At 31.6% G+C, this 18,701-nt stretch overlaps 1 protein-coding gene across 1 annotated transcript in view; it reads right to left on the bottom strand.

The window, feature by feature from the left end:
• Positions 1-12,473, bottom strand: part of LOC126889295 (uncharacterized) — a 73,162-nt gene extending 60,689 nt beyond the window's left edge. The window contains exon 1 of the mRNA XM_050657426.1: positions 12,111-12,473. The gene's annotated coding sequence lies outside the window, so the exon portion shown is untranslated. The remainder of the gene's footprint in view (positions 1-12,110) is intronic.
• Between the last annotated feature and the right edge of the window lie 6,228 nt (positions 12,474-18,701).

Genomic DNA, 18,701 nt, shown 5'->3' with positions numbered 1-18,701 from the left:
ATGATATATGTCAGAAAATCATAATTCAAAATTAAAAATCTACCTGTTAAAAGATTTTTCCTTAAATTCGCTGGCTTTCGAAATAATGAATTTATTCCAGACATTTGCAACATATTATATAAAATCAATGTCAATAGCCGTTAGCATCTACGCAATGTATAGCCAATCAAAACGTAGCTGGTTTCAACACTCAAATCTGTTAGTATTTGTAAATGTACTGTTTCTCCAAACCCTAAGGGCAGGTTGTTCGAACGCTAATCAACAATGATCACTATCAAATATTTAATTACTGTCACCAAAACTGTCAATGTCAACTTTTATTGGGTTGCTGAAAACATAATTGATTAAAATTATGAGATTAGTTAATCAATTAACATAACAATTATTAACATAATTGATTAAGTAATTTCATATTATGTTTTCAGCAACCCAAACAAAGTTGACATTGACAGTTGGTGACAGTAATTAAATATTTGATAATGATCATTGTTGATTAGCTTTCGAACAACCGGCCCTCACTGATTTCAACTCCCTGGTGTCTACACACGCTAGCATCTGTAAATATGCGTCCCGGTATAGGTATACAATGGCAATTTACCTGTCCAGCAACAATATTATTACAGCGATATTGTTAAAAATAAGGCTATAACATATTTAAAAAATCACTTAAATCCGGCGACAGGTTTAGGAAATTCTAGACATCAAAAATGACCCATTTTAAGGTGGTGCGTTAATTTCTTGGAGTATAGTCCAGGAACCAAAGCTTTTCACCTCGTAATTTTTACAGAATGGATCAATTTGCTTGAAAATTTGAGAATAAGTAGTGGATAGTCCATGGATCAAAATCTATATGATGCCGACAGGCGCTTTTACCATGGGGGTGGTTGCGACTCCATCTCGGGGGGTGGAAATTTTTTATTCTATTTTGACCGCAAAAGTTAATAAAAACATTCATTCTAAGCAAAAAATGTTCTATACATTTTTTTGATCAAATTAATAGTTTTTGGTTTATTCGCCCTCGAAAGTGTTAGTTTTATATCTAAAAAATCAATGTTTTTCGATGGCATACTCATTTACGATTCACTCAATTTTTGTCGTAGAACAAATTTTATCAAAACAATTTCTTGGGAATTGAATTACCTACAATTTCATATTTAAACATTTTTTCGTATCTCTGATGCTAATCTTTCTATTCTGAAGAAAATGGCACTTTTTACCAAATTGCAAACATTCGTTATTCGCTTTAAACTTCAGTTTTTTAAAAACTAATCATTCTAAGCCAGTCAAACTTCTAGAATCTATTAATAATACATAAATAAAGAAGAATAAATAAGTCCAATGACTAAAAACACCGCTAACTTACATTATTATGCTTCCAATTGGATTTCCCCTTTTTTTTTCAAAAAATATAATGATTTTTTACTTTTTACCGTAACTTTTTTACTTTTTATCTTAGAAAATTCGTTAAAAAAGAATTTTGTAAGTTTTTACAAGATCTATAAGGCTTTTAATATTAAATCCTTTTAAAATTCTCAGTCACAAAAAGAGGTGGCATTGAAAGGGTTGGTAAAGGTGGTTTTTGCATATTACATTAATTGTCAATAGATCACTCAAATTTTGCCGTAAAAATAATTTTGGCAAACCAAGTTCTTGAGAACTAAATAAGATACAATTTCATGTTTAAATATTTTTTCGTTTCTCTGATGCTAATCTTTCTATTCGGAAGAAAAGGGCATTTTTTTACCAAACTACAAAAACTCCTTATTCGTTTTTAACTCCATTTTTTTTAAACTAATCATTCTAAGCCGATTAAACTTCTGCACCTATTAAGAATACACAAATCAAGAAATCCAAATCAGGTCAATAACAAATTTTAATTAGGGTGGTGATCAGGGGGTTGTTTACGATCACTTTTTTGCTGAAAAAATAGGGACTGACATTCTTTTCATTATAAGTCACTTAATTTTTTTAGCTAGAGATTTTTTTTATTTCTGGAGATACATATTTTTAAATACTTTAAATTAGTTTCAACAAGTTATCCTTGAAAAATGCATAGTTTCCCCGTCCTTTGACTCTGAAACTACAATATTTAGCATTTGACGAAGAAGAGCCAACATATAATAAAGTATAGCTCGATTACTATTGGTCTTAAAGAAAATAAAAAACGGTTTTGTTTATTTTTTCAAAGGTACATTTTTGTTAAGTAAAGTTGTTTTGATAAAACCAAAACTTTTTGAGTTATTAGCAGAAAACTGATTAAGAACATTGATTTTTTCGATATAAGTAAAACTAACACTTTCGATAGCGAATAAATCGAACACTATTAATTTTATCAAAAAAATGTAGAGAACGTTTTTTGCTTATAATGAATGTTTTTACCAACTCTTGCGGTCAAAATATAATAAAAATTTCTACCCTCGAGAAGGGGTGGCAACCACCCCCATTGTAAAAGCGCCTTTTGGCATGATATAGATTTGGATCCTTGGACTATCTACTACTTATTCTCAACTTTTCAAGCAAATTGTTCCATTCTGTAAAAATTAGTATACACATAATAGAGTATATTCGAAATGTAAAAGTAATGTAAACGTAATCAGAAATGAAGGAATTTTCTTCTTGGTATGACTATTAATATTGTTATCCTATTGTTTATGTTAATATCCTTCCAATAGAAGGATTTGAATTTGACTGAAGTATGTATTCATAAAATTACGATTGTTAAACTTTTTCTGCGAAACTTTTCTGTAATTTACGTCTTTCATTATCATCTATCTCTTATTATTATCCCGGTTATTTATAGCGTTCTTCGCCTTCCGGTTCCCAGTTTACAGCTTCGTCGGTCGTTCCATTCGCCAGGATGAAGATTCTTTCCGACATTGCCTTCTGAATGCTGCCTAGCCATGATTGTTTCGGCCTTCCTTTCTTCCTTCTTTCCCTTGGCGTCCATTTTAGAATTTGTTTTGGCAGTCTGTCGTCGTCCATTCTTTCTACATGGTCATACCAGATCAGTTGTCTCCTTTGAATTTCGTCTATGATGGTTGACTTGACTCCCATTATATTTCTGATTTGGTCATTGTATTCTTTCAAGCCTTGATTTTCTAGCCGATCTTCTCCAGAAGTCCATTTCCAATGCAAGTAGGCGTTGTTCCAGGGATTTAGTAAGGTGCCATGTTTCGCCATCATCTATCTGCCATCTTTTATTCACTTCATTGAATTTGTTGTGCAATTTGTTTCATTTAATAAAATAAGTGTAGGTGAATTTGATACAACGGAGATATATCATATTATATCTATGTAAATGTGAACATAATATCGCAGTAATTATAAGAATATTTTAGTATTTAGTGACCCAAAACTAGGTTTTACAATTAAATCTTTATACTCGTACTAGTAAACATTATAAATTATAACAAAACCTACATTAGACCAGGGCGCATCTGTAAAAATATTAGTACATTTGGACGTTGAGAGGTGACTCAAATTTTTTTGCAGAAATTGCTTGAAAATAACTCAAATAATAATATTTTAGTTATCCTCCCTCTCAAAAATGTCCGGAACATTGTTTAAATATTTAAAATGTCAAAAAATGAAGGAAAAATTCCATTTTTTTCTTCGTTTTTTGATTATAACTTTAAAAGTATTCATTTTCGAGAAAAGTTGTACTGACATAAAAGTTGCGTAATTAAATTTCCTACAATATAGAATTGGTTGAAAATTTAAAAAATAGTCACCCTTGTTGAAAAATAGCAATAATTGCGAAAAAACCATACAAAAACAAGTATTCGCATTTTACGTTCTTCAACCATTTATGCTACACTTAGGACCTTCATATTTCACCCAGAAAAACTTTATGATACAGTAAAACAATACTGTAAATTTTATTAAGATCGGTTTAACAGATTTTGCAAAATAAATTTTGTAATCCAGCTTTCCCAAAAAAAATCATTTTTTCAAAATGTTACAAGGACTGAAAATAAAGGAGATAGCAAGTTGAATTTTTTTTTGCGTATATAAATGTATCGTACCTTTTATTTGCAATTTGCAAAATTAAAATCGATTAAATACCACGGCGTCAGGAATTTTTTTAAATAAACATTAATTATTGGTGCTACGCGCAGGACAGCGGATAGTTTGCTCTGATTGGGCATTCCAATAACCTTGGATAATGATTGATACATTTTAATTTTTATTACATTTCGATATAAATAAATAAATTTGTTTATTGCAAAATAAAAACACATACTCTATCTTTTGAAATAACACTTTTTTAGCAAAAACTTTCTTTGTTCATATATTTTAACTTGAGAATAAAGTTTATTATTTTTAAACATGCAATTGTTTAAACAATATTTCACAAACAATAATAAAATTAGTTTGATTTCTGTGGAATTAAAATATTAAAATACATCAAAATATAGAGTAAGAAAATAATATATTAGATAAAGATTGGAAGAAATTTTGGTGGAAATCAACATGTGTGAATCGAACACCGCTGTCCTGCGCGTAGCGCCAGAAATTAATGTTTATTTAAAAAATTTACTGACGCCGTGGTAATTAATCGATTTTAATTTTGCAAATTGCAAATGAAAGGTACAGTACACTTCTATATCCAAAAAAAATTACAACTTGCTATCTGTTATATTTTCAGTCCTGTATCATTTAAAAAAAAATTATTTTTTTTGCAAAAGCTGGATTTTAAAATTTATTTTGCAAAATCTATTAAACCGATCTTAATGTAATTTACAGTGTGATTTAACTATATCATAAAGTTTTTCTGGGTAAAATATGAAGGTCCTAAGTGTAGCGTAAATGGTTGAAAAACGTAAAATGCGAATACTTGTTTTTGTATGGTTTTTTTCGCAATTATTGCTATTTTGCAACAAGGGTGACTATTTTTTAAATTTTTAACCAATTCTGTATTGTAGGAAATTTAATCACGCAACTTTTATGTCAGTTCAACTTTTCTCGAAAATGAATACTTTTAAAGTTATAATCAAAAAACCAATAAAAAAAACGAATTTTTCCTTCATATTTTGACAGTTTGATGATTTAGACAATGTTCCGGACCATTTTAAGTGGGAGGATAACTCAAATATTATTATATGAGTTATTTTCAAGCAATTTCTGCAAAAAAAATTTGAGTCACCTCTCAACGTCCATCTCAAAACAGATGCGCCCTGGACTACATCTATTGAAAATAGTTTTCAAGATAAATCTACAACAAAAGCTATATAATTCTACAAGAAACAATAGCCGATACATTTCACCCTCATGTCGACATGAATGGTGGTTTTATTTTATTTCTAAATAACGAAGGAAGGATAAACGACAGGTTGGTATTGCACCTGCTTTGGCCGCCGGCGCCGCTCGCAAGTATTCTGAGTTATTTATTTTTTACGTCAAGAAATTCCGAACCGAGCCTCGATATTAAGTTGAGTAAAATGTATGGAATTTCCTCTCTTTTGTGGCCGCTTCGTTATTTGCTGGTACCTTTCTGTTAATTTTTTTATTATTACAGGAATTAATAAAAGGCGAGGAAATGAAGCAGTAAAAGTAAAAGGCCCGAAAACTTCCAAATTTTTGCAGTTAGATGAATCTGAACACTGTGTGCATTCGATTCGTAAGAGTCTTAGGAAACTTTGTGAACAAAAATGATGACGACGAAATAAAAATTGCATTATTGAACGAGAAAAATGCATTTTCCAAAATGCATTTCGAAGTCATGAAAAGTGATAAATTTGTTATTCGGAAATAGGTAATTTACGGAAATGAATTCAATTTTGCTTCTCGGGGGTTTGCGTGACTTGCAGTCACGGATTGCAACGAACGAAATGGCAGGGATGCCCTAGCGGCAACTGCTAGCAAAAAACTAAGTTTTCAGTAGTAATTGCACAAGAGCTCTGAAATTATTGAATTTTTCCCGAGTGACACTTTGACAGTTTTAATTTCACGAGCCGAAGGCGAGTGAAATTATGTCAAAGTGTCACGAGAGCAAAAATTCTATATTAATTTCAGAGGTCGAGTGCAATTTGTTGCGAGTATTTCATGAATAAAACTGTTCAAAACCAAAATTTTATTGCAATTTATTTATGTAAGTACAAATTAGTACCATTAAACACACAGTTTTTATAAATATTTGACGATTGAAAGTCATCACTTTTATAATTTTTAAAACATTAATTGTCATTAATGTCACTGAATGTATTTTTTCGTAGCAACGAAGGGCATCTGACGTAATATACTTAACGACGGGAGATTATCAAAAATTATCGATTTAATTCAGATTTCTGTAGCTTTCTATTGGTCAGAATCTCCTATGGGATGGGAACATTCTCTGGTAACACCTCCGAGGCTTCTACAACTTGCAAGTCATAACGGATGCTGAGACTAAGGAAGATGAGGGAATTTTACAATTTATAATTATAATTTATAATTGCGCTGAGCAGATGGGACGTGAATTATAAATTGTAAAATTCCCTCATCTTCCTTAGTCTCAGCATCCGTTATGGCTTGCAAATTGTAGAAGCCTCGGAGGTGTTACCAGAGAAGGTTACCATTGTTTTCAGTGTGGTAGGATGTAGAATAACATTTTTGGATGTTGTTTTATGTACTATTAGATTGAAAACTTAGTTTTTTGCTAGCAGTTGCCGCTAGGGCATCCCTGCCATTTCGTTCGTTGCAATCCGTGACTGCACGCCGGGGTTTGTCCTAGTTAAATCAGAGAGAGCAGCATATGTGCCTCCTGATGAGAGACTAATAAGTTTCGAAACCGGTAGAGGTGCTTGCTGCACTCTCTGATTGGACTGGAATAGTGATGCGGCTGTAGTTTCGTGTTGCAACGAAATTGAAAATGGTTATTCATTTTTTTTCTATTTTATAATATTTGACATGATTTTTTTATTCGATAAATGATTTAATTTGATAAAATAAGTCTTCATGTTCAATTTGGTGCTTTCAGAATTCATGTAGGTCATAGGTAGACCTATAATCGAAGCACTAAAGCACTGAACCTCCGAAAAAAAAACGACAAGACGGATCTTAATAATTGTTTTTGCATTCGATTCGTGAATGCACCAGGAAACTTTGTGACCCCGAGCCATGATATAATATTGAAAAACTGCATACAAAAAATGCATTCTTAAAGTGCATCTCAAACAGACAATAAAAAAAATTCAGAACTCGTCAATTATTGGCGGAAATGAGTTCAATTTTGTTACTCTGGGGTTTTTGTGGTCGCTGAAAATGAATATGATGTCATAAGTGATCTCCGGGGTACCTGGTGCCCAGGGTACGTACTGTTTACCTCGTCAATAAACTTCATTAAAAAATTAGACAAAATTCATTACTGGGGGGTTTTAGGGTCACTAACGATGAATATGACATCGTAAGTGATTTACGGAGTACTTGGTGCCCATGGTACCTACTGTTTACCTCGTCTTGTGGACTTTTCGACAAAAATTTATTAAAACATTAGTCAAAAATCATTACTCAGGGGGTTTTTGGGGTCGCTAACGACGAATATGACATCGGAAGCGATCTCAGCTCAGGAATACCTGGTGCCCAGGGTACCTACTGTTTACCTCGTCTTCGGGAGTTTTCGGCAAATTCACAAAAAAATTAGTCAAAAATCATTACTCATAATCGCTGGCCTCATACGCCAGTGCACGTGGGTTCAAGCTCTGCCAAAGACAAACAATTTTTCATTTCTAAAAATAATACGAACCGTCCCACCGTGCCTCGGAGAGCACGTTAAGCCGTCGGTCCCCCTGGGCTAGTGTACATCGACACTAGTTACTTGAAACAGGGTTAAAGATGTAAATGGCGCCGGAACAATCCGAAAGGATCTCCCCGGTAAAAATGCCAGATATTATTATAGATATTTGGGGTCGTGGACGACAAATATGACATCGGAAGTGATCTCCGGGGTACCTGGCGCCCAGGGTACGTTCCTACTGTTTATCTCGTGACTAATTATTTTGACTAATTTTTAAATGAATTTGCCGAAAACTCCAGAAAACGAGGTAAACAGTAGGTACCCTGGGTACCCATAGGCGTAACCAGGGGGGGTTTTGGGGCTTATAACCCCCCATTGGGATGGACTGAAGTTTTAACCCCCCCCCCTTTCCAGTAGTTGTAACCCCCCCTTAGGATCGTCTTAGTTATGTAGGTACCAGGTATTCCGTAAATCACTTCCGATGTCATATTCGTCGTCAGCGACCCAAAAATCCCCGAGTAATGATTTTTGACTAATTTTTAATGAATTTGCCGAAAACTCCGGAAGATGAGGTACACTGGGCACCAGGGCCTAGATTCCGTGCACTGTAGATATCTACATGTCGCTTTCTATCGATATTTGAATATCAAAATATATGAATTTTTAGTTTGAATTGAATTATTTTCTAGTTTTGCTCTAGTTTATCAATTAGAGTATAACCTAGCAAAACTAGAAAATAATTCAATTAAAGCTAAAAATTCAAATATTTTGATATTCAAATATCGATAGAAAGCGACATGTAGATATCTACAGTGCACGGAATCTAGGCCCAGATATGCCGGAGATCTCTTCCGATGTAATGTATCTCTTCGTAAATTAGGGATCCTAAAAACCCCCCAAATAATGATTTTTGGCTAATTTTGTAATAACCCTTTTGTCGAAAACTCCCCAAGACGAGGTAAACAGTAGGTACCCTGGGCACCAGGTATTCCGTAGATCACTTCCGATGTCATATTCGTCGTTAGTGACCCTAAAAACCCCCGAGTAATGATTTTTGACTAATTTTTTTAATGGATTTTAATGACGAGGTAAACAGTACGTACTCTGGGCACCAGGTACTCCGGAGACGTCATATTCGTTTTCAGCGACCCCGAAAACCTCAAAATAACAAAATTGAACTCATTTCCGCCGATAATTGTTAACAAATTTGCATGTTGCCAGGACCAAAAGGTGGTCAAAAATTTTTTAAACGTTTTTTTTTTTGTTTTTTTCCTAAAATTATTTTTTTTGCATGAACAAAAGTTGTTTTAGGTTTTTTGGATCATTCCAAACAGAAAAGGTCTTTAGTGACTTTTCTCTAAAAATGATAGTTTTTGACATATAAGCGATTAAAAATTGAAAAATTGCGAAATGGGCCATTTTTAACCCTCAAAAACTAGGTGAAAAACTGAAAATTTGAATATTGCCAAGGTAGGTAGATATTCTTTAAACATCAATTGATGAAATCCCGAAGAGTTTTTTGCAATACAATATTCAAAACTCCTTTGCTTTTTAATTGCTAATCAAGCGTGCGCGACACTATTTTCCACCGACAGTATGGTGCAAATGAAAGGAATAAATTCGTTATTTCGTAAACCGGCGACTTTGATGAAAAATCCCGAAACAGGTCGATTTTTATTTTTAAGTTATGATATTGTGGCATAAATGGTATACTAGTGACGTCATCCGTCTGGGCGTGATGACGTAATCGATGATTTTTTTAAATGAGAATAGGGATCGTGTGGTAGCTCATTTGAAGGGTTCTTCAATTTTCTATTCAATAATGTAAACATTTACATAATTATCTATACAGTGTGTCCTTCTACTTCTTTTTTTGTCAAATAATTTAATTTAATAAAAATTTTTTGGACGCCCTGTATAAATAATTATGTAAGTGTTTATATTACTGAATAGAGAATTGAAGAACCTTTCAAATGAGCTAGCACACGACCCCTATTCTCATTTAAAAAAATCATCGATTACGTCATCACGTCCAGATGGATGACGTCACTAGTATACCATATATGCCACAAAATCATAACTTAAAATAAAAATCGATAGGTTTCGGGATTTTTCCTTAAAGTCCGCCGGTTTACGAAATAACGAACTTATTCCTTTCATTTGCACCATACTGCCGGTGGAAAATAGTGTCGCGCACGCTTGATTAGCAATTAAAAAACAAAGGAGTTTTGAATATTGTATTGCAAAAATCTCTTCGGAATCTCATCAATCGATGTTTAAAGAATATCTACCTACCTTGGTAACATTCAAATTTTGAGTTTTTCACCTAGTTTTTGAGGGTTAAAAATGGCCGATTTCGCAATTTTTCAATTTTTAATCGCTTATATGTCAAAAACTATTATTTTTAGAGAAAAGTCACTAAAGAGCTTTTCTGTTTGGAATGATCCAAAAAACCTAAAAAAACTTTGTTCCATCCAAAAAAAAATAATTTTAGGAAAAAAACAAAAAAAAAACGTTTAAAAAATTTTTGACCACCTTTTGGTCCTGGCAACATGCAAATTTGTTAACAGGAGTCCTTTTTGAGTAAGATTGTGCAAAAAATCTGAATTAGAATATTTTTCCTAGCGGATGCTAGGAAAAATATTTGGTTTTCTGGACTATTAAGAATGCATTTCATTTTTAGTATGCAGTTTTTCAATAAATATTATATCATGGCTCGGGGTCACAAAGTTTCCTGGCGCATTCACAAATCGAATGCAAAAAGAACAGAGCCTATTTTACTTCATATCAGGCCCGAGGCAGTACACAATTTTCGGGCCCCTAAATATTATTTAATAATAATAATAATAACTTTTTTAAATGTTATTAATTATTATAGAAATATAGTTGTACAAGAAAATAAAATTTTTATTAACAATAAATAAAATTTACATTTAAACAATTAAACATCGTTTAAGGGGATAGGCGCAAACTTTCGGCTTCAATACTATTTAAATGCATTCGTTTTTTTCGAAGCCTGAGAAAACTAACAAGTATTTTTGAAAAATTTAAACGCAGAATGAAAGATTACTGAAATCTTCGATAATGTTTATTTTAATAAGTTACAGGGGTGAAAGAAAGGAAAATTGAGTGTGATTTTTAATTTTAAATACGGTCGAACCCGCTTATTCGAATATCTGTTTTTAGAATATCCCGCTTTAAGGAATAGAAATTTGAGGTACCGAAAAGTTTCTGCTATCCACGCACGAATGATCGTTTATTAGAATATCCCGTTTTATATTATTAAAATTATATTGTTAAAATATTACATTACATCTACAGATGCATATTAAATGTGACACGATGTCCATGGTCGTCGTCCACATGTTTACAATAAATGTTAAGAAACCCATTGTTCCCATAAACTACAAGCGCTAAAAGAAGTTCAGCAATTTTCTCAATCTACTTTTCAAAATACACAATAGTGTCACTTGCTTTTTGAGGATTCGAAAAAATAAATGCATTTAAAGAGCATTGAAGCCGAAAGTTTGCGCCTATCCACTTAATTATAACTCTTAAGGTTATCATTTATTATTGCCTGTTCGTAAAATGAAAGAATTTTGAAAATTTGTTTTGTTATTGTAATAAACATGTTTTGTTTGGTGATCTTTCCGGGCCCCATTCAAATACGGGCCCGAGGCAGGTGCCTCACGGGCCTAGTGGTAAAGGTAAAATAGGCCCTGAAAAAGAATTATTAAGATCCGTCTTGACGTTTTTTTTTTCGGAAGTAAGGCCGATTTTAGTGCTTCATTGCTTCGCCTACTCATAGTTTACGCATAATAACGTTGTAGAGAAAAGCTTTCTGGGATAAACAATTTCAGTTTTGCAATAACTTTAAAGTGAAATTTCTTGAAATTTTTATAGCTAAATAATATTTGTGATATTGTCCCTATTATCACGCGAAATTAAAATTTTTTTGTGGCCTAAAAAAATATTAATTATTTTCAAAAAATCTATTTTGAAGCTATTTTTGCAATAATTGGGCAACATATTGCCAAAAATAACTTTTCAAACTCTCATTTTGAAGGATTTTCTAGGATTTTTCAGTAAGATTTTGTCACTTTTCCATATAATTTATTGGTCTTTACCTTTAGTAATTAAAATCAAACAGCTATATTAGATTGTTTATATATTGTTTATAAATAAAAAATGACGTTTGACCTTTTACATATTTTGTTTATTGCAAATTGTTATCACCAAATTTATCAAAAGCAGTTGTTAAATGTAAGTATCAAAAGTGTCACGAAAAAGACTTTTTATTTGCTAATTTCTCCGGTCTAATAACATCATTTACAATTAATTTTTAATAAACAGGGTGCTAAAATTCGTGTAAAATTGAATAATTATAATGACTTACCTATATAATTATTAATTCAAAAATTTTCATATCACTTGTCCGATTATTACTTGTTTACCAACTTGTTGATTGCTTCATAATTATGTTGTTTCGTAGAAATTTCTACCTTGTACGATCGTTTCAATGTCACTTATTCCGCGCGTCGCGCCGTACCATTACCTGTCGGGTATACACGGTAAACTAACCAAAGCCAACTTTACTTTTGTATTCGTTTGTATCCGTTGTGTTGATGTTTTGTTCCATGCCATGTGCTCAGAGACCTTGTCCATTCGGAAATTACAGAGACTCGAAGAAGTGTATGCTATACTGTGGTTCAACTAAAACACAAGCAAGTTTTACAAGAGTAAAAAATTACACTTCTCTAAGAAATTAACCTAATCGAAGAGATAATTAAATTAACCCTAAGAAATTAATTCCTTAAAAATCGGTAATTGTTGATGTCTCGAATTTCCTAAACCTGCTGTGCGATTTAAGTGATTTTTTTAATAATACATTCTTTCACGGTTTTTGCTGTAAATTTTAAAGAACCGCTTGGATTGACATGAAATTTGGCATACGCATAGCTACATGTCAAAGAAAAAAAGTGATGTGCCGATGTGTGCTTTTGCCCTGGGGGTGACTTTCACCCCCTCTTGTGGGTGAAAAAATATATGTCCAAAATAAAACCGGATATGGGTAAACTGACTAATTTTAAGTAACTTTTGTTCTATAGAGTTTTTTCGCCAAGTCAACACTTTCGAGTTATTTGCGAGTGAATATGTTCATTTTTCAACAAAATAACCACGTTTTTAGACGGTTTTTCGCAAATAACTCAAAAAGTAAGTATTATGTCGAAAAATATATTCTTAGCAAAAATATATCCTGTCAAAAAGTTAAAAAAATGGTGTACGCTTGAGGTCTCTGGACCTCGTAGAACCAGAGTTATAGCCAATGAAAAATAGGTTCATATTCGCCAAATTTCAAATGGAATATTTCAACGTGAAATATTCAAAAAAGAAGCACTTTTTTGGGAAAACCCATTATAACTTTTTTAAAGTTTTTATAAAAGGCATTATTTCTGTTTTTAAAACAAGTTTCTAGCATCAAATGTAAGCAAGTTGCGCTCAAAATAAAGTTGGTCCCTTTTGTTTTGGCAAAAAAAATCTGGAAGATCACCCCCTTAATTAGCAACTTAAATGTAATTAATCGTTACCGCTTCACAAGTTATTTCACTTATGTTGTGTTGATATGATATAATATGTAAGTATATAATAATATATATAATATGTAAGTATATACATATATACGTATATATGTATATAATATGTAAGTTTTATCGATTCAAAGTGCTTATTTTTGAACAAAATTTGGTTTTTAAATAAAATTTTGAAAATTTTGAATTTTGAAAAAAAAGGTTTTTTCAAAATAACTTAAAAATTATTGTTAGAGATACCAAAAATCTCAAAAACAAATAAAGTCAGCATTGCTTTTCTGAATATCTTGTATTTTTTTGTTTTTCTGTAAGACAAAAATTGATTAAAATTTGGTGTTTCTAAATTTGCATACATTCATGATCAGTGACTCATTCAAGCCCTTTTAACTACAGCCCTTTCAAAAATAAGGAGTTTAACCCGATGAAACTTACTGATTATATAAACAATATATACACAAGTAAAGAAACTTGTGAAATGGTCACGATTAAGTTCATTTGAGATAAGTACTAATTAAGAGGTGATTTTCCCCATTTTTTACGAAAAAAAAAGGGACTAACTTTATTTTGCGCATAACTTGTTTACTTTTAATGCTAGAATTTTTTTATAAAACAAAAATGAAGCTTTTTTAAAAAACAGTTTAAATAAATTGTAATACGTTTTCCCCAAAAAGTGCTTTATTTTTTGTTATTTCACGTTAAAGTATTCCATTTGGAATTTGAGGAATCTACTTTTTTTTTATCTACTTTTCATTAGCTATAACTCTGCTTCTACTAGGTATAGAGACCTAATATATTCACCATTTTTTTTATCTTTTACAGGCTATATTTTTGCTAAGGATGTATTTTTCGACATAATACTTACTTTTTGAGATATTTGCGTAAAACCGTCTAAAAATGTGGTTGTTTTGTTGAAAAATGAACATATTCACTCGCAAATAACTCGAAAAGTATTGGCTTAATGATAAAACTCTTTAGAACAAAAGTTACTTAAAATTAGTCAGTTTATCCATTTCCGGACTTACTTTGTACGTATATTTTTTCACCCCCGAGAAGGGGAGAAATCCACCCCCAGGGCAAAAGCACACATCGGCACAATATCACTTTTTTTCTTTGACTTGTTAACTATGTGTATGCCAAATTTCATGTCAATCCAAGCGGTCCTTTAAAATTTAGAGGTGTTACAATATTTTACCGTTAAAGAACGTACTATAATATGTTGTAGCCTTATTGTTTAACAATATCGATGTACCTACCTAATAATAGGTATTGTTGCCAGACAGGACCATATTTCAATTTTAATAGTGGGATTACTTATTCTGTTTTAGATTCACTGATGATGGACTGATATGTCCTAAAACGTTCTGAATTGGACACATTTTATTCAATCCATTGGGATTTTTAAAATTTTAATAAATACACCAATTATGTACATAGAAGTGGTTTTTACTTCATGTTAGAGTTTTTTTGAATTAATTAGTTTTCAAATAAGTACATTTACCAGAAATAGTCGTAACGTAATTGTGGTAACCATAGTTGTGCTTAGAGTTTTATTTGTCAACTTGACAGTATTTAACTCGTTATTTACATTTAATAGGCTCTAGAGCGTTATTTTTCAATAACACGTCCTTGGACGTTATATCGTACTTAATAGACTTCGAAATAATGTCATTATTTGTCAAATACGCATATGTGCGGTAGACAATATAAATACCTGGTGCGGGAGCACGCCAAATAGAATTCTATTTTAGTGACGTCAGGTTGCCTAGCAACCGTCGATTCTCCCATTATGAAATTCTATTTTGTGACGTCAGCAAAATAGAATTCTATTTGGCGTGCGCTGGGCCCTGGGTAAAGAACAAAAACAGTGCCGGATTTACCACTAGGCCGACTAGGCCGTGGCCTAGGGCCGCAAGCAAAAGGGGGCCGCAGCCTTTTGTAAAAAAGAACGTTTTTTGTAAAAAAATTGAATTTCTTATTCTCCAAAATTAATTACTAATTACGTCTACTGTAAACTGAGTACATTAGTTTTGTATATAAACAATACAATCTAATTAAAATAAGCAACGTTCATATTAAAAATAAATATTAACGCTTGCCAGCGTATAGGAGGCTACAGATTGCAGTGGCTGTACTTTTAATAAGTTTGTATTAAAATTCATTTGATATGACCCTGTAGTGAAATTAAAATAAACCTTATGTATTATTATGAAATGTGCTTTATGCTTTAATTACATAATCGTGAAGTTATCGGGTGGCGCTCGGGGTAATTTAGCCTAAATCCGGCACTGAACAGAAAAGAAGAGTGGAATGAGCACATAAGCAGGATGTCTGAATCAAGGATAGTAAGAATAGACAGGGACAAGTCACCGTTAGGCAGGAGAAGTATAGGACGCCCAAGGAAAAGATGGAACGACAACTTAGGGGCAGAATGAAAGGCACCGTTGAAGAAAAACAGGCAGTACTGCCTATATAAAAGAAGAAGAAGAAGAAGAAGAAGAAGAAGATTTGTCAAATAGTAGACCAGTCGGACATTAATAAAATTTATGAGTACACTAATGAAAATTACTCAGCAAGAATAATCCAGTAAAGGAAGGAAAAGAGGCTATATTAAATTTTTATTATTAGTTATGTAAATCTAACGAAGTCAGCAAATTTTTCCGAAATTTATAATTTTTTGTTGAAAAGATAACATTGGAAATATATTACCACAAAAATTATACCTAAGTAATTAAACCTAGTACAGCCTAAAATATCTATGCAAAGTTTTTCTTTAAATAAAAAAAAATTAAGGGTTGAAAAAAATAAAATTTTCAGTGGTCTATCAATCGGACGCTGCCCTATAATGGGTTATTGCGGGTGAGGTTATTGAATATTCTCTGATTATAGTTTCCCAGAAAATACTTATTTATTTATTTATTTTAAGAATCTGATCCCTTTTGAACACTTGAAAATTTTGTGGACATTAATCATTAAAAATAATCTAAAGTTAAATATTAAACTAATAATAATTATACATATTTGAAGTTCTTGTTGACAAAGTAAATAATTATGATAATATTATCAGCAAACTATTAACTTTACAGCTACTACCTACTACGTATAATTATTTAGGTTATTTCCGTATTTATTGCTTTAATTTATCTATTATTTATCATTTAAAACATCTTGACAGAGGGTAAATATTTAATGATAAAATATCTATAAATTTATAAATACGTACCAAAATCAAATTACCAGTAATATAAACTTTGTTTAATAATTTCTTATAATTCAAAATATTAAAAAATAAGATCTTCGGTATTTAAATAGAGCAACTAAAAATATAGTGCAGTAACTGAAGGTTTTCACCTCCGATTTCGTTGAACCTTCATCGATTTTCATGAAAATTGGTGAGTAGTTAGAGGATACCTCAAGGCACAAAGGTAACATGATGCCAACTTGCGCTTTTACCCTGGGGGTTGATGCCACTTCTTCCCAGGCCAGGGGGTGAAAAGTATTTTATTAAAAATAATACCACTAATCGATAGAGGGATACATGGTAAGCCAAATTTGTTATATAAAGTTATTCATATAAATCAATACTTTTTGAGTTATTAAACATCAAAGATTTTATTTTTTCGTAAAAAAAATGCATGTTTTAAAGCTGTTTTTCACGTATAGTTCAAAAACTGAATATTGAAAATTGAATAAAATAAAAAAATTAATATACTCCTCACTTAAAGAACTAAACTAATGTTAATTCAAAGTGAGTTATGGGTAATTGAATGTATATTTTTTTCGACGAGTACTCAAATCTAAGTATTCAATCTTCAATAACGGGAAACTATGCATTTTATAAAATATAACTGCTAAACACTTGGCAAGGTACTTCGGAATACCTATCAAATGAGCTCCAGAAGAAGTTAATAGTTTTAAAATTACGCAGGGAATGATGAAAATAAGAGAACCCTTTCGAATTTTTTAGGAAAAAGTGAAAAATAAAACATACGCCATTTCCACAAAAATTAAAATTTATAGTAATCCTTACTATGATTTCTTTATACAGTAAAACCTCGATATAACGGACCTCTATTTAACGGACTTCGGATATAACGGACCAAAAATTCAGTCAAATGTAAAAAAATTAAAAATGTCCTGTTAATATTATACATACTTAACCTGCCCATACCAAGATACATTGCATAACAACGATGTCCCCGTGGATCCCAAACGCTATATTTTACAAAGAATTTCAATAAACTTTTTATTATAGCATAATGAGGACACATTTCTAAATAGTCTGTTTTATTTTAAACCTATTTTTATATAACGGACTTTCGGCTTTAACGGACACCCCGTTCCCCCAATTAGCCCGTTTTCTGTATTAGCATAAGTAATGATTTCAACAATTTTGACCGGTTTAGAATGCATATTTTTAAAGAAATGGTATAATTTAAAAAAATCAGAATTTTTAAAATTATAGTAATTTTCATTTTCTTTTGATAATAACTAAAAAAATACTCAATATGCGTAAAAAATGATATATAACCAAATTTTAGTTTTTTCTGTATTGAATATTTTACCAGTTTTACTATTTCCGTAGTGTAAAAATAACCGAGATAGAAACGTTTAAAGCTTAAATTTTGCTGTGAGAACCATGTAACCGGGGCCATTTAACCTTTTATTTTTAAAAAAGTAAAGGGTTCTAAAGATTAAATTTAACGCGGTTTAATAGCCCTTGGAATTAACTTTCAAATAGCTTTTAGGTGAACCTGATATCGTAAAAATTAACGAAGTTATTTAAAAAAACAATAACATTTTTTGGAAAAATTTTTAAAAGATAAATTGTGGAAAAATTTGTAAAAGATAAATTTTGAAAAATTTTTGGAGCATAAATTTTAATGCAATCAATTGTTCGGGGGCTTAGTTGATAGATATTTCTAAGTACTTTGACAAAAATCTATATACATAAAAGAAAGTCGAGGTTATGTTAGTTACACCATTTATAACTCGAGAACGACTAAACAGATTTTTATGAAATTTTACACGTATATTCGAGCGGACTGGGAATAGGATAATATGGAGTTTCATACCCGTACGTCATAAGGGGGGTTGCCCCCCTGATATATTTTTTTAATTTTTGGAAAAACCGTTTTTTACTATTTTTATGAGATGTAGAAGCAAAAGATACATACAATCCTAAATTTTCAATTTTCTATCTCAGACCGGTATTTTTTAATAGCCATTTAAATATTTTACATCTATATAAAAATTCTCCGGTCGCAGTGTTTGTTACCATACTCCTCCGAAACGACTTGATCGATTTTTATGAAATTTTGCAGGTATATTCGACTGAACTGTGAGTAGGCTGCTGTCTATATTTCATACCCGTACGTCATTAGGGGGTTGCCCATGACGCC

The sequence above is a fragment of the Diabrotica virgifera genome, chromosome 8, assembly GCF_917563875.1.
Source record: "Diabrotica virgifera virgifera chromosome 8, PGI_DIABVI_V3a".
In the NCBI taxonomy this organism is placed as follows: domain Eukaryota; kingdom Metazoa; phylum Arthropoda; class Insecta; order Coleoptera; family Chrysomelidae; genus Diabrotica; species Diabrotica virgifera.
This window is presented reverse-complemented; position numbering and strand designations above follow the sequence as displayed.